This window comes from Lissotriton helveticus, chromosome 10 (genome assembly GCF_964261635.1).
Source record: "Lissotriton helveticus chromosome 10, aLisHel1.1, whole genome shotgun sequence".
Taxonomy (NCBI): domain Eukaryota; kingdom Metazoa; phylum Chordata; class Amphibia; order Caudata; family Salamandridae; genus Lissotriton; species Lissotriton helveticus.
This window is the reverse complement of record NC_136071.1, coordinates 1127331954-1127348204: the sequence shown is the minus strand read 5'-3', so window position 1 is coordinate 1127348204 and position 16251 is coordinate 1127331954. Positions and strand designations below refer to the sequence as shown.

The 16251-nt window shown below is 45.2% G+C and overlaps 1 protein-coding gene across 14 annotated transcripts in view; it reads right to left on the bottom strand.

The window, feature by feature from the left end:
* The window catches only part of TCAIM (T cell activation inhibitor, mitochondrial), a 566063-nt gene that overhangs the window by 191347 nt on the left and 358465 nt on the right, over window positions 1-16251 (bottom strand). The window lies entirely within an intron of this gene.

Sequence of the window (16251 nt, the reverse complement as noted above, 5' to 3'; positions counted from 1 at the left end):
TGCTATGCTATATAAAAATGTAAACTAAAACAAAAAAGTCTCAATGCAAGCCAGATCTGTTGGCATTGGCAATGCGTGACTGTTAAGTCTCACAATAAACCGAATAAATAATCTGTCATATTAAATATTGGCATTCAGTTAACAGGTGACATTATCACAGCACCAGAACTTTATGCTTTAACTAGTGACATGGAACCCGGCCACTAATGCAATTCAGTATCGGTGCTTCTTACATTGCCCTACAGTGACAGTTAATCACCACTCTGACCAATGCAAGCTTCCTGTCAGGACCACCAGGGCAAATCTGACCAACTGTCAACAAATTTGAGCTTCTTAAATCAGAGTGAGTTCTCAAATAGCCTCCCAATGCCAGCAACTCCAGCTTCTCTCCATTATGTATGGGTTTTTTATGCTTCCCACTAGTGCATGCTCCTCTTCTTGCCTGATAATTGTGGAAAAGTAAATTTTGCCATGTTATATGTGCCTACGTGTTCCCTATGTTATGTCATATGTGCATGATCGATATGCATGTATCCCCTATGACCCTTAGAAAGACGCAATTACAGTTGTGTCCATCTCTAGTATGCCAGTTTCCAGTTTTCGTGAATACAACGAATATCAGGCCTATGTAAAGCTACGTTGCCACGTTTCACAGTGTGCACGTTAATTCATTGAATTATCCCCGTTTCTAGGCCTCAAAAGGGCCCGGACTCAGATTCAGCTCCTGTTTCCTGAACCCTCTCCGAGGAGCGATACAGCCCCCACCTGTATCCCTGACCCTTAGCTTACTTTCATGCCTCGCAGTGCCCGGCTCGGCCTGGCTCTGCCTCCCAGTCTGCCAAGAGTATGTTATGTTTCTAGTTATCAGTCCAGCCCTCCTTCTTTGCATTCCTAAGCTACTGAATCGCATCAATAGTTTCCGTCATGGTCTAGCCTCTATGTCTCCATGTAAGAGAAATACTGTATTAATATTCATAGAATATTCCTCGCACACGCACTACATGTAGAATTATGTATGCACCAGTCTTAATGTCTGTTAGCCTTTACTCTGATAACTTTTGGATTCTATCAACATGTTCTCTAAACACGAGATACTAGATATGCCTGGGTACATGTCGCTCTGACACTCCAGACTTTAGTCTCCTCTTCTAGCGCAGAAGTCATAGCCCCCCAGTTCTCCCTAGTAACACGTCATTGTCAGTTTGCGCGCACCACTAGGTTAGAGGTCCCAGCTGCTCAGGTAGCCCCCTCCATGTTTCCGCCCCGTTTATGACATATTCTGTTACGTTTGCATCACATGTCTATGTATACGCCCTGTACACGCCTTCTTGTTACCTCATTTCACCCTTATCTTTCGCGACTGCTACAAACTCCGCCTACTGCTACGCCTACTGTATTGAATGCAATGTATTTTGTTTAACTATAAATATTGTGCACTGTTATTAAAAGCTAGCCAATTGCCTATTCCTGCCCCCGGCAGCTGCCATCCCATTCCCATGCAGGCTGTCCTGTTCCTGTCCTTTTATACTTGATTAAAGCCTGTCAACTCCAGCTACCTCGTATCTTGACTCTTATTTATTGAGCTACCCGTTTATTGATTATAGTCAAAAATAGATCCGGTAATATTTATTTATTTACCACATAATGGCGCCCGAATAGGGACTTGCCCTTTCCCCACGCGCCGGAGAAGCCACGCAGGCCCCCTGATCCTCTGCAGCCGTGACGGAACCATACCGTGCACGTGCAGATATTTCTGCTTCAAGTATCCCTCAGGCCCACGGAGGAGACGGAGGTTGCGGTCCAGCGTCCAGACGAGGCGGTGGAGGAACGCGGCGAGTCCCGACCAGAGCCCAAGCCGAGAGTCCAAGGTCCGAGGTATCCGGAGGCCCACCTGTAACTGAAGTCCGAAGTTCGTCCGTCCATCGTCGTAGCAGTCCAGTCCAGTCCGAGGCCTTCCGTTCTTGCTGCCCGGTGAGTACCGTTGCTGGGGTAGTATCTAGACAGGGTCAATTAATTTGTCTCTGGTCCGTGGGTTTGGGTACACAGATCCAACACGAAGTGTCCACCTAGGTGGATGCGGGTCCTGACGTGTCTCTTTATGGGACCGGTAAGTTTCGTGCTGTTTTAGCAGTACATCTAGTCATTCTAGTAAGTTCTGTTCTCGAGAAAGTCATGTATTCTGTTTTCAGTATTTCAGGTAGTATTCTGTCCGAACTGTCATTTTAAATGTTATTCCATGTGTTTTCAATGTCGTGGTATGAGTGATTTGTTTTCATACAGTTATTATTGTGTTTATCGTGTATTGTATTGTGTCCAGACTCCAGCCTAAGTTATGCCTCTGTTCTCAAAGTTACGTCAGTTAAAAACTAGAAAAGGTCTGCTCGAGGAAGCAGTTCCTGTCCCACCTAGGGACAGTCCAGGTCATTTTATGTACCAAAAGCATGGCATAAGTGCCATATTATATCTAGATTTATGGGTGGAGTACACCAAGGAATTAGAGGAAAAGTATAGATGGCCCGTATCAGGTACGTGGGATGCCGAGTGCATCATGCGAGTAGAAGAAGCATTATGGAAAAAGAAAGCCAGACAGTCCCAGAAAGATGCCATCGAGTTATGGCGCAAAGAATCTCATAAAAGAACCGAAAAAGAAATCAGAAAGTCTGAATTAAGTAGAGAATCCTCAGAGAGAGCCCAAGAAAGGGAACTAATCGAAGTAGGTGAACGAGTTAAAGCCGAACAGTCAGACAGACAGAGAAATGCCCTCATAAAGGGTATGTATCCTCTTCTTGCCGAGGGCTTGCCAAAAGCAACCCCGGAAGCACCATGTAATTTTCCGCCGCCATTAGTTCCGATTAAGCTACGTCACAAACCGACCGCAGCTGATATTTTTCTCTCGTCCTATTTGGACGACACAGTCCCAGAATATGCGAATCCTGCTCCGCCAGCTCCCGTAAATAATGTAATTCCTGTTCCTCCAGCCACCGGGGCACCTGTTACAGCACCTGTTACGGTACCCCCGGTCCAGTCCGTAATACAAGTTCCCGCTACATCGGTCACTCTGCCAGCACGAAGAGTATCAGTCGACGATTCCAGTTTAGGGGCCGCGGGAGGAGGTCCTCCTGGTACCCCGCCGCCACACAAACGTATAACGTTAGTCGAGTTACATGAACGTGCGTTACAGCGTATGCCCAAATATCAGTCCGTTGCAGATATCAGGCGAGCTCTTACCGAATGCCGTTATGATCCAGTCCCAGGCGATGATAATATGGTTATATATTCATTGCGTGTAAGACGGGTGACCGAGTATTTGGACACCCTACCGAATATGAAAGAAGATCTAGACAGAATATATCGTTTCATCCGTACAGGGGATGATCCAGAAAGTATTGGCGAAATCATGTCTCTAAGGAAAGCTGAGACTCAGCTCATGCTATTAAAGTTTTTAATCAATTGTTTAATAAGGGAACAAGATTATCCAGATAAAGATCCGATCGAAATGAAAGTTCTGACAAAGTGGAGTGATCATATAGCAGAGGGAAGACACAAGACACTCAGTAGTATAGACAGTATGTACAAGAAAATTCGTAAGGAAATAGTAAGGTTACACGAGAAACGCAAAACAGCACAAGTAAGCGAGAAAGAAGATGACACGGATACTGAAGAAGTAGAAGACGAGAATACCGCCAGAATAGCGTATGTAGGTAAATCTAGATTTCCAGACCGACATTCACGCCTAGAACACAAGAAAGTCTTTCATCTTCCAGCACCAGAACAAGATTCTCTAGAACAAGTATTTCAAGCTACCGATCACATTCTGAAATCACGTATCGGTTATAGTGAACTTAGTACCATGCATGAACAAGAACTAGCCCGATCAGCAGTCCGATGGATTACTGATTCTACCATTTTTCCAGACGAAATAGTGGCACAAATGTTTCTGAAACTGCCCCCAGCCGAGCAGCGACTGGTGGGTATGTATATGATCCAGCACCTCATTACATTGTATGAGGGACAACATTCTGATCCAGGTCCGTTACATGATGTTCTGAACGAGTTACTCCAGTATAAATGGAAAGGTTTAGGTACCGATTTAATTAGTGTCATTCTAGAACAGCGCCACAAATATAGAACGTTTCTGAACCCGCATTTTGTTCATGTCTCACCTCCAGAAAGTAAACCATTTTACATAGATAGATAGCATCCGTTACGAGAAGTACACCCAGTTAGGACAACGGGTGGTGAAATGCAACGAGTATTTGTTTACACCCCTATCACAAAGATGGAACTCTTAGAGATGAAGAAATTAATTCCCTGTCACGACAAAGATCCAGCAGGGTTCCATCGAGAATTAAAAGACATGCTCCGTATGGGAGAATATACGTATCCAGATATCATTAAAATGTTAAAGGTCCTGTTGCCCGCAGGGGTATATGAAAAAATCAAGGAAAAGGAATGGGAGGTGGGAGAGAAAAAGATTGATTGGACAACTCTAGAAGCTGAAGATAAAATACGAGTACCAGGTACCGGTCTTGGGGAGAAATGTAAAGAATTGCCCGAGTTATTGATACAAGTTCTGCCAAGGTTATTAGCCACGAAAAAGGAAGATTGGGATGCAATCTCAGCATGCAAACAGAAACAGGATGAAGATACTAGTGATTTCTATTCTAGATTTGAAAAATGTTTTATTATTAACAGTGGTTTGAAGACAGGTAGCGAGTCATACCCTCATCTTTTTGTTACTAAACTAGTCGAGAATTCAAGTCCACAAGTTAAAAATCGAGTTTTGAAAGTCGAAAGTACTTGGCAAGCTAGTACCCCTTCTCAAATGTTACAGATGCTCCAGTATCACCAGAATAGAATCAGGGAAGAGCAAGAACACGAAAGGAGACGTATGAAAGACACGAAAATGAAAGTACTAGTTGCACAATCTGTTCCACAAGACAGTCAGAAGAGGGGTCCGAATCAAGCCAGTCATCCTGCAGCTCCCGTTAAAGGGACATGCAATTATTGTAAACAGCCAGGTCATTTTATAAACGAGTGTGCAGTTCTGAAACACAACATAGCAACTGGTAAAACTAAAGAAAGACCACGTCCGCCTAGACAAGAACAAGTTTCACAGACTTCTCAGCCACCACAGAATGCACAACAGACAGTTCCAGCACCGCAGCCTATTGCTGCAACACAGCATGTTACACAGCAGATGTACCAGTATGCCCAGACAGAGTATCCAGAGTATCAACCGTATTCATGAAACAGCCTAGAGAGGGAGGTAGGCTTGCCTCTCATCGAGATACCTGTAGATCAAGAGGGTCCCTATGTACATAGTCAAGTATTGGGGAAAGACAGAAAGTTTCTGATTGATACAGGGGCAAGTAGGACTACTATCAGTCATGACGAGGTTCCAGGGGCTCCGCTCTCAGGCTCTAGAAATGTTTCCCTTGGATTTTCAGGAAAGCCTATTGTTAACGAGATTTCAAAGCCAGTTACTCTAGAAGTTGGTCCATTGTCCCGAACTACTGATTTGTTACTTACGAAATCGTGTCCAGAAAATTTGTTAGGCATTAAAACATTGAAAGAATTAGGTGCAGTTATTTGCTGCTCTCCAGAAGGAATACGATTGTTTTTAAGAGACTTTAAAGGTCACTATGTATTACGAGATTTTGATCCAAGGTTATTAAATGTTCCACAGCATTTATGGGCGCAAGGTCCAACTGATGTAGGTTTTATGCGAATCACACCCCATCGTGTGACTCTCAAGCAAGGTATAGTCCTGCCACGAATCAGACAGTACAGATTGCCACCTGAGGCTGTAGCAGCCTTATCCAAAATTATTGACGAGCTCATTGCTCAAGGAGTGGTTGTAGAAACTGACTCCAATGTATGTAATTCTCCTATCATTCCAGTCATGAAACGTACTGTGAGACTTGGCCCTTTCCCCAAAATTTTTCGCCTTTTATTTCCCTTTTAAATCAGAATGCCCTCATGGAAACAACAGTGTGTAGGCCTTGTGTGGTGGAGAAGGGCCTGTGTAGTGTAAAACTAGTGTTAAAGTACAGGTACTTCCTACCCCTAACATGGCCGCCACAGACCACTGCTGCAGCAGCGTGGTTTAGTGGGCGCATTCTAGTAGCCAGGGGCTGGCTGGAACCCTCAGGCAATGTATCCATCTTAGCCTGCCAGCCTGTCCACAGGTAGAATGGTGGAACCTCCTGGAAGCCTCTGGAACCTTCTGGGAGAGGTGAGGTGACACCAACTGACACCAACTGACACTACCAACTGTCAACTGGCACTATAAAAGGAAAGGGAGGGAACTTTCCAGAGAAGAGAAGCTGAGGAGAAGACCTGGGGAAGTACCTACGCTGGAGGATAGGCAGTGGGGGTCAGGGCAGGGTCTTATGATGCTGGAATGACAGGGCCTAGTGTGCTGCTTTACAAGTGTTGAGGTATCCTGTTCCCCCCCCACTGACCTAGCCCCGCGGCAGGGAACCCCCAGGGGCCACTTGAAGGGATTGGCTGAGAAGAATTTGGAACACCAGCCACCAATTTACCCTCCCCTTCCAGGAATAAGAAACCAAAGGAAACAAGAAACCAACTGCTATTTACAAGGGCGCAAGAAACAGCTGCGCCAAGAAGTAACCAAGGAACTTACAAAGGCGCAAGGAACATAAAACGCCAAGAAGAGACTGAATCACCACAGGACATTTGAAGAACCACCCAGGTATTGGCGCTGTGTTGCTCCCTGTGCCCCCTGACGCCACCTGGGGTCCCTGCGCTAATCTACCGCTGCTGTGTGGTATGTCCTGTGAGCTGCCTCTATTTTAAAGCAACTGCTGATGAAGCGCCAACCTAAAAACTGCCTAAGCGCTACATTGCCCTCCAAGCGCTTAAATGGTGAAGAATTGCTGTCTCCTGTGGGAGCGCTGGGAATTGCCTGCAGGGCTGTGGAAGTTGCCCCCCCCTGTGAAGCGCTGTGAAGTGCCCCAAGTGCTGGACTGCCCTATGTGGGGGCCTAGTTGAAGCGCTGGGAAGTTGAGAGACTGTTGCCTGGCGCTGTGGTAGAAAGCGCTTCTGTGCCCAGGATTACTTCCACTGGTGCCACGAGCTGCTGTGTCCTGTACTGTTTGGCGCCCGCCCCTCACGCCTGAAGCGCTGTGGTGGAAGCCCCCCTCTACACTGGAGCCCCATTGATCCCTGTCAGGACGCTCTGCTTGAGGATTTCGCTGACTGCCCCCTGGCTGTGTTCCTCTTACCAGCGTGGAGTAGAAGTCAGCTCTAGCCCAGTGTTGAGCCTTGCGTGGACCCCGGGGCTTAGAAGGAAGGCGAGTGGCTACTGAGCTTGAGTGGCCTGTGGAGCGAGCAAAACGCTCTATTCGGCGTGTCCCCTGGAGCCAGGTGAGGGGAGTGACTGTGAGAGAAGAGCGGCGCTGTCTTCGCCGTCTGCAGGACCCCGGGGGTACCGGCCGCGTCATTGTGCGAGATCCCAGGGTTTGGGAGTGAAGGAGCGCTACCGCGCATGACTCAGGCGCGTCCACTATAGGAGACAGGAGGGGCCTAGGATCGGGCAGGCCCAGGGGTATAGCGTCTGTCCTGCGAGCAAGAGCAGCGGAAGGCGAGCTGTGAGGCGAGGTGTTCTGCAAGGGTCTTGCGCATGCCCGGGAGATCACCGTGACCCTCGGAGATCCTGAGGAGAGACGCCGGGAGTTTCCCTGGCCACGGAAGCAGCGGTGAATCTTCCCTTTGGCTCGAGCGCGAGCGAGAGGGAGAATAGAGAAGCCCAGCCGCCACCCATTTGCTCAGGTCTCTCTCCCCGCTTAAGCGCTACAAGCAAATACAGCGCGAGTGGGAGAGGAGAGAAAAGTGTACCGAGTGGCTGGTGATCGACATCAGCGCTGAGTCCTCCCCTGCCCCTGGGAAGCAGGTTCTTTCCCCTGACATCGCGGATAACTCTGCCCACAAGTAAGGAGTGTCACCTGAAGAGGAGGGAGTAGAGAGTTCCTTCTAGAGTTGGAGCTACCTCAAAGCCAGAGAAGTGTCAGTTATAAACTAACAGTGGAGGTGGAGGAAACCTACAGAGGGAAATTGCTGAGCCTGATTTAGATCATTTGGGTGGTAGTCTGAGCAAATAGTTCAACTGCCAGGAGTTAGCCCTGAGGGAGGTTGGTGCTGTGGGGGACCAGTATTGGGCACTGTTTAGTAACCTATTGAAGCTGATTTTAGAGTCTGATGAGATGTTTAATTAATGCTGAACCTCGAGTTTAGATAACCAATTGAAAGTGTAATTATTACTCTACTGATAAGTGTACTGTATTGTGGACATCTTGGGAAGTGAGGTAATGCCCATTTGAAGCCTGATGCAGGGCTTATGGGGTGCTCAGGAAATACTTGGGGCCTATAGAAATACTGGGTACTGTCTAATTAAATGTTCACTCCTGCTTAGGGCAATGCCTTTAGAAATGTCCTAACTTCTGCCTAGAGAACTGTTTATTTCTAGCTAAATGCCTTAGTGAATGCCCAATGAAAGGTTCATTCCAATATGCTTAGAATAGGTAACAGAATGTTGATTCCTGGGTAAGGGAATGTGTATTCCTGTTTAGAGGAGTGATGAAATGCACTGTTGCATATTAGGATGGAAAGCCCTATAGGAATATTTGGCACTGGGGAGTTAAATGTCTAACTCTGCCTAGTGCGATGCCTTTCAGTTATCTAAGAAAACGTTATTCCTGCAGGAGTGTGTTTTGCAAGTAAAAGTTGATTACTTACCTCCAAGGGGGGTAAATCAGAAGATTATTCTTGATTCCTTATTGAGCAGCTGGTTATCACTCATGTAGGGTGGAAGGGCCTAACTCCTAACAAAGAGTGTCGCCTAGAGAAATGCTCTGCCTTTAAGGGAACGTTTTATATATACTATGTTGAAATGCCTAAATGAAATGCTGGTTTTCCCCAGTGAGGTGTCTTATTCCTAAACAGGGAGATGGTTAAACCTACACAAGGGGTTAGTTATTCATAATGAAATGTTTTTGCCTCTTTAGTGTCATATTTATTGAACTGTTTCCTGTTATAACTCCTTAATATATTTGATGCAGGTGCTGACCAGGAGCAAGGCATAGGTCAGGCCTGGGTTTTACTAAAAATGTATTTCTTACAGGTGATGATGAGGAACCAGGCCTGTGGGGATTTAATATTTAATATTTATTATTTATTCATCCAGAATTTAGTGCCAAGTGTTCCCACACATGTATTTTAATGGAAAGCTAATAAGCTAATTTTATGATGGATTCCTAATACCCTGATCCTACTCTATCTTAATAAAGTTAGCTTGAGTTTTTACACAAGCTCACTGGAGTGGTGTCACTAATTGCGTGCCCATGTTTCTGACTCTGTGGTTGCGTGTGCTGCATGGACGCGTAACACATGTGCTTTCGGATGCCTACCCGCTCGTGCCATGCTACCCTAGGGGACTGGTGACCCCAGTTCCAACACGTACTGATCCAAATGCACCTCCAGTATATCGATTAGTGATTGACCTTTGAGAACTTAATAAATGTATCATACCCCAGTATCCAGTAGTCCCAGATATTTCATCTCTATTGACAGCTATTGATTCTGAAGCTACATTTTTCACTGTAATAGACCTCAAGAATGCATTTTTCAGTGTTCCGATTCATCCAGACAGCCAGTACCTTTTCGGTTTTTGTTTAAATGGAAGGAGCTATAAATTCACACGAGCTCCTCAAGGTTTCACAGAAAGCCCTAGCATTTACAGTCAAGCACTTAAAAGACAACTAGACAATATTCACATGCCAACTGACACTGCCCTGCTCCAGTATGTCGATGATCTACTGATCACAGCCCGTTCTGAACGTGACTGCGAGCGAGCGTCACTTACAGTTCTATATTTCCTAGCCGAGATGGGGCACAAGGTGTCCCCTTCGAAGCTCCAGTTCTGTGTCCAGCAAGTGATCTACTTAGGCCACTTACTGTCCAAGTGGGGTAGGCAGTTGACACCAGACCGTATCCAGTTAATAGCGAGTCTTCCACAGCCCAAGACACAGAAGGAGGTACGTGCTTTTATTGGCCTTACTTCTTACTGCAGACAATGGATTCCTCAGTATGCATTTCTAGCAAAGCCACTGATACAGTTAACGACACAGGAGGCAGCCGTATCGACTGTCCTCCCTTGGACCCAGGAACATACACTTAGTTTTAATGAATTAAAGAAAGCCTTATGCCAAGCACCTGTTCTAGCTACACCGAACTACAGTAAGCCTTTTACACTTTTTGTCACAGAACGTGATGGTACTGCATTATCTGTTCTAACACAAGATCAAGCCGGACAGTACAAGCCTTGTGCTTATTTTTCGAGCACATTAGATCCAGTAGCCCAGGCTTTGCCTGCGTGCCTCAAGTCAGTTGCAGCCACAGCTCTAGCAATCAGACAAAGTGATTCCATAGTATTAGGACATTCCCTGACAGTACAAGTTCCACACTCCGTGAAAGTTCTTTTAAACCGAACACAGACTCAGCACTTGACCATTGCACGTTTAACAGGTTATGAACGGACACTGTTCCAGCCACACATAGAAATCAGACGCTGCAACGTTCTAAATCCTGCTACACTGTTACCGTCAGTTACTTCAAATCCTGCCACACATGACTGTGTGGAAGTCATTAACACTATGACTAAGCCAAGACAAGACCTGACAGACATTGCATTACCTGACCCCGACCTGACACTTTATGTGGATGGTTCATGTATGAGAACTAGTACAGGAGAACTAGTAGCCGCGTATGCAGTGACTACTGACACTGAAGTTATTGAAACACACCGTATTGACACCCTGTCTGCTCAAGCAGCAGAGCTAGTTGCTCTGACCCAAGCCTGCATACGTGCCAAGAACCTGAAAGTAAACATATATACAGATTCACGTTACGAATTCGGAGTTGTACACAACTTCGGAGTGCTCTGGCAGGAGAGAGGTTTCATGACTTCTCATGGAACCAAGATTCAGCATGGTCTCCTTATTCAAGCTCTGTTAGATGCAATACATTTACCGACAGCTATCGCTATCATGAAGTGGAAGGCACATACGAAAGTTACTGACATCATTTCCCAAGGTAACGATCTAGCAGATCGAACAGCCAAGCTTACAGCTCAGACACCAGACATTCCAGTTAACAAGACACAGATATCCACTCCAGATCCGACTACATGTATGACAGTTAAGGACCCTACACAAGATGTCATAGACATACAGTTACATGCTACTCCTGAAGAAATCAAGAAATGGTCCGAACAAGGAGGGGTCCAGACAGATCAGGGATGGTTGACGAAGGGAAAAGCCACGTGGTTTCTCCCCGACTCTATGGTTCAAGTCATTATCAATACCGCACATAGTCCAGCACACCTAGGAGAAAAAGCCATGTTAGACAGTATTCAGAACCTTTGGTTTAACAAGCACTTACGCGCTGCAGCCAAGCAGAAAGTCCGTACTTGTATGATATGTTGTCAATTCAATCCAGGTAAAAGTGTCCCGGTGGAACAAGGTGGATTCCAGCCCCCTGACCACCCTTTTGAAGTCCTCCAGATGGATTATATTCAGATGGAGCGATGTCGAGGTTTCAAGTATGTTCTTGTAGTTGTATGCGCTTTGTCCAGGTGGACAGAAGCATATCCAGTTCCAGATTATACAGCAGCGACCACTGCCAAGCAGTTGGTTCGTGAATTCTTCCCCCGTTATGGACTCCCTAGGGTCGTGTATTCTGATAACGGCCAGCCATTCTCATCCGAGTTAATGAAACATGTTTCCCTCTTGTTAGGGTACCAGTGGAAGTTCCATTGTGTGCGCCATCCTGAAGCAGCCGGTCTCGTAGAGAGACATAATCAGACCCTGAAAATCCGTATTGCCAAGACATGTAAAGAGAAAGGTGTAGACTGGCTAGTTGCCCTGCCAGTTGCTTTATTCTTTATGCGAATGGTCGCACACTCCAGATCAGGTCTGTCCCCTTATGAGGTCGTATTCGGCCGCCCCCCAAACATGTGGGGTACACCTAGACCCCGCAGTATTACAGATGTTTCCAGTAATATGTTGACAGATTACCTAGCTTCCTTGATGTCTGCCCTACACTCTTGTCGTTCACAGGTTGCCGCTGCATTCCCAGACAATACTGAAGTGAAACTGCACGAGGTCATTCCAGGGGACCTCGTCCTTGTAAGGAACTTTGATCGTTCAAATCCGCTGGAGCCTCGTTGGAAGGAGCCACGACTTGTCCTCCTGACCACCCGTACGGCCGTGAAGTTGGAAGGCCGCAAGGGTTGGGTCCATCTGTCCCATATCAAGAAATTCCATGGGGTCCGGAAAAAGACATTTTTAAAGGACATCTCTAAAGACTGTTCCATTTCTAAAGACTGCCTGAAACCAGACATTGATCCGAATCCTGAATTGAAAGTTCCTCTGTTAGAGAAAACTCCGCAACAGGAGTATAAGTTGAAGCTCCGGTCTAGTAAAATAAGTCAGCCAGTTTAATTGTCTAAGTCCCTCTCGGGTGAAACGGTTAGACAGGTATCTGACATGTATGAGATAGACCCCCATAGTGAGAGAGTTAGTCAAAACTCTATCCGATGTATCGTTTTTCTAAGTTTTATATTGTTTCTAAGTTTGATGGTTACCTGCACAAGTTATGCATTGCATTTATGTTTTCCAATTTCTCATGTAAATAAGTTTTCTAATGCTACAGTAGAGCACACATTTAGTGATCTGCCTCCTCACGAGTTATCCTATCGTCTTGCTATGAGAAATAATACATTCATCAGAATGTTACACTATTCACACCAGACCAGCAATGCTACTAATTGTTGGGTGTGTGGTCGACTCCCCCCTTTCCAGACACCGAAGGGAGTTCTGCCACTCTTTCCTTATCCGTTTTCACATAATGGTTCGTGTGGAGCATGGTCCATGTTAACGTCATCCTCAAATGATATGTCCCTTCTGAATAGAACATGTTTTCCAGACAAGCAAGGTCTCCCCCATAGAACAGGGTTAGATCTAGAAAATGAAGTTTACAATTTGGGTAATTATTCTTCGAATTTTATGGTCCTGAATGTTCAGTCTGATACTACTCCAGACTTACCTGCTATTTCAGTACTACCAGTCAAAGGCGAATTATGTGTCCGAAAGAATGGTTCCGCACAGGTAGGACATAGTGATTGTACTACTACTGTCGAGTATAGTGACAGTGGGAAATCTATTTTCAAAGCTTCACGTCATTCTTATTTTGTTTGTGGTCAGACCGCATATGTTCGTCTGCCCCTCGATTGGGATGGAACATGTTACATTGCCTTCCTACTGCCACCAGTTTTTCTAGCCCCATCTGATTATCACAGAAACACACATCTAGTACACGTCAGACATAGACGGGAGATTGAGTCCCCAATTGTCGATCAAACTGAAACTGCTCTAGAACAGTATACAGATTTCAATAGAGGTTTCTTTTTCTTTATATTTATTTATTTATTTATTTATAAAATTTCTAAAAGCGCACAAATACCTTCCGGTGTCTCGGCGCTAGAGTTCGTTAAGATTGCAGAGAGCTCCTGCATAGCTTACTGGTTGAAAAGCCATGTTTTGATGTGCTTCCGAAATATGAGTAGGGAGGAGCTTGATCTAATATTAAGAGGGAGCTCATTCCACAATTTAGAAGCAGCAATTGTGAAGCGCTTATCGCCCCATGTTGCTTTCTTAGTGCGTGGAATATGGAGTAGCTGGGATGCCTCAGAGCGTAGAGAACGTTTGGGTTTGTATGGAATAATGGATTTTTTTAGAAAGTCCGGTCCGGTGTTGTTCAATGTTTTATAGATGATGCACAAGGCCTTGAACTTTGTACGGCTTCTCACTGGTAGCCAATGAAGTTGGCGAATGATGGGCGATATGGATGAGAATTTAGGTGTGCCAGTTAAAATTCTTGCTGCGGCATTTTGCACTAATTGCAATTTATTCATGACTTGTTCCTGTGCATTCAGCCATAGTGCGTTACAGTAATCAATCTTTGAAAGGACTAATGTAGACATTAGGGTTTTGCCTGAATTAGGAGGAAGAAAAGGAAGAAGCTTTTTTACCATTCACAGAGTGTAAAAGGACGCCGAGACCACTGCATTAGCATGGCTATGGAAAGTAAGCTTATTGTCGAGTAGAACTCCAAGGTTCCTGACTTTTTGCACAGGGTGAGGAGGATTTCCCAGCTCTGCTGGCCACCAAACTGGTGACCAAGACGGGGTCAGATCACCAAATAACATGACCTCCGTCTTGTCAGAGTTTAATTTTAGGCAGTTCTGGTCCATCCAAGTGCAAATTGCTCTCATTCCTTCCTGAAAGTTAGCGGCCACTGCAGCTCCGTTCCTATGAATAGCCAGGACCAATTGAGTGTCATCGGCGTATGATGTTATTCCCATGCCGAATGACTTGATCACCCTCGCTAAGTCCGATACATAGATATTAAAAAGCGTCGGACTTAGCGAGGAGCCTTGAGGAACTCCACAAGGTAAGGTGAAATTGGGCGAATAATAGCTACCCATTTTCACAGACTGTATTCTGTCAGATAGAAACGATGCCAGAAGAGTCTTTGCTTTGCCCTGGATACCCATGGCATCGACACGGTCGATCAAGATGTTATGATCGACCGTGTCGAATGCAGCCGAGAGATCTAAGAGTATCAGGATTGCTGTACCGCCTTGATCTAGAATTATTCTAACTTCTTCGGTTGCTTTTATCAAGGCGGTCGCGGTGCCATGACCCTTTCTAAATCCAAATTGGGTCTCGTCTAGTAGGTTGTTATCATCAATAAAGCTAGAGAGTTGTAAATTAATTGCTTTTTCAAATACCTTAGAGGGATAGGGAAGTGAGGCAATGGGTCGATAGCTTTTTAACTCTGCTGGGTTTAGTGTTGATTTTTTTAACAGGGGCTTCACGATGACTTTCTTCCAGACTTTAGGGTAATCTCCTGTCTGGAACATCGTGTTGCAGATGTGGGTAAGCACCGGGGCTACCTGATCAGATACTAGTTTAAGTATACTTGGGGGACAAGGGTCCAAAGGAGATCCTGATTTGACCGCATTCATGAGTTCCTCTATAGATGGTTGAGGAAGCGAGGAGAATGTATCCAGGATTGGTCTGGTAGATATCTGAGGAGCAGTTGGGCCAACTATAGCATCAGAAATTTTTTCTGTGAAGTTATTAAAAATATCTGTAACTTTTCCTTTGAAGAAGTCTGCGATATCATTACAAAAGGTTTGAGAAGGTTCTATAGAATCGGGGACCGTCGGGTTGGATAACTTTTTTACCACCTGGAATAACTGTTTGCTCGAGTTTTGAGCTGATTCTATTTGAGTGGTGTAAAAATTAAATTTTTCCTTTGTAATAAGTTTCTTATAGTTATGCAGGGCTGTCTTGTATCTATCTTTATCGTTGTTGTCGTAGTTTCTGCGCCAACGTCTCTCTAGATTGCGACAATGTTGTCTTTCAAGCCTTAATGATTCAGAGAACCATGGAGCAGAGGGTTTATTACGGTTAGGCTGTAATTTTTTGAGAGGTGCCACATGATCTAGTGCGTTGTTCAGCCAGTGCACATAGTTGTTGGATGCCTCACCTGGGTCATTTGAGTCTTTGAAATTGGTAGTGTTTAATGCATTATTAAAGGCATGGTGGTCGATATTTTTCCAATCACGACATTTAATCTGTGAGCGTGCAGAGGGCGCGTCGTGTTTGCGTTTCCTAGTTATTATAGAAAATAGGACTGCCGAATGATCAGTCCATATAAGTGGGATCACTGTAGGTTGATTCATGTATGGACTATTTGTAAATAGTCCGTCCAGGGTGTGACCAGCTTGGTGTGTGGGTGAGGAGACTCGTTGTTCTAGGCCTATAGCTTGAAAGTCAGAGATAATCTTGATGGTGTCTTTGTCTGAATGATTTTCTAAATGAAAATTAAAGTCACCCAGTATTGTATATTCTTTGTAGGCAGCTATTGGTTCTAACAGAGGATTGAGAGCTTCCAAGAAGGATGTGCGTGGGGTGGGAGGTCGGTATAGTAATGTGCCTTTAAAAGTTTGAGTGGGGGAAAGAGTAAAGGTGAAACATAAGGCTTCCATGGAATCATGGATCATTGGCTCAGTTTTTAGAGCTATGTTAGCACGATGTATGATAGCTAACCCACCTCCTCGTTTCCCCGAGGACCTATCTAGTCGGGTGACATAATAGC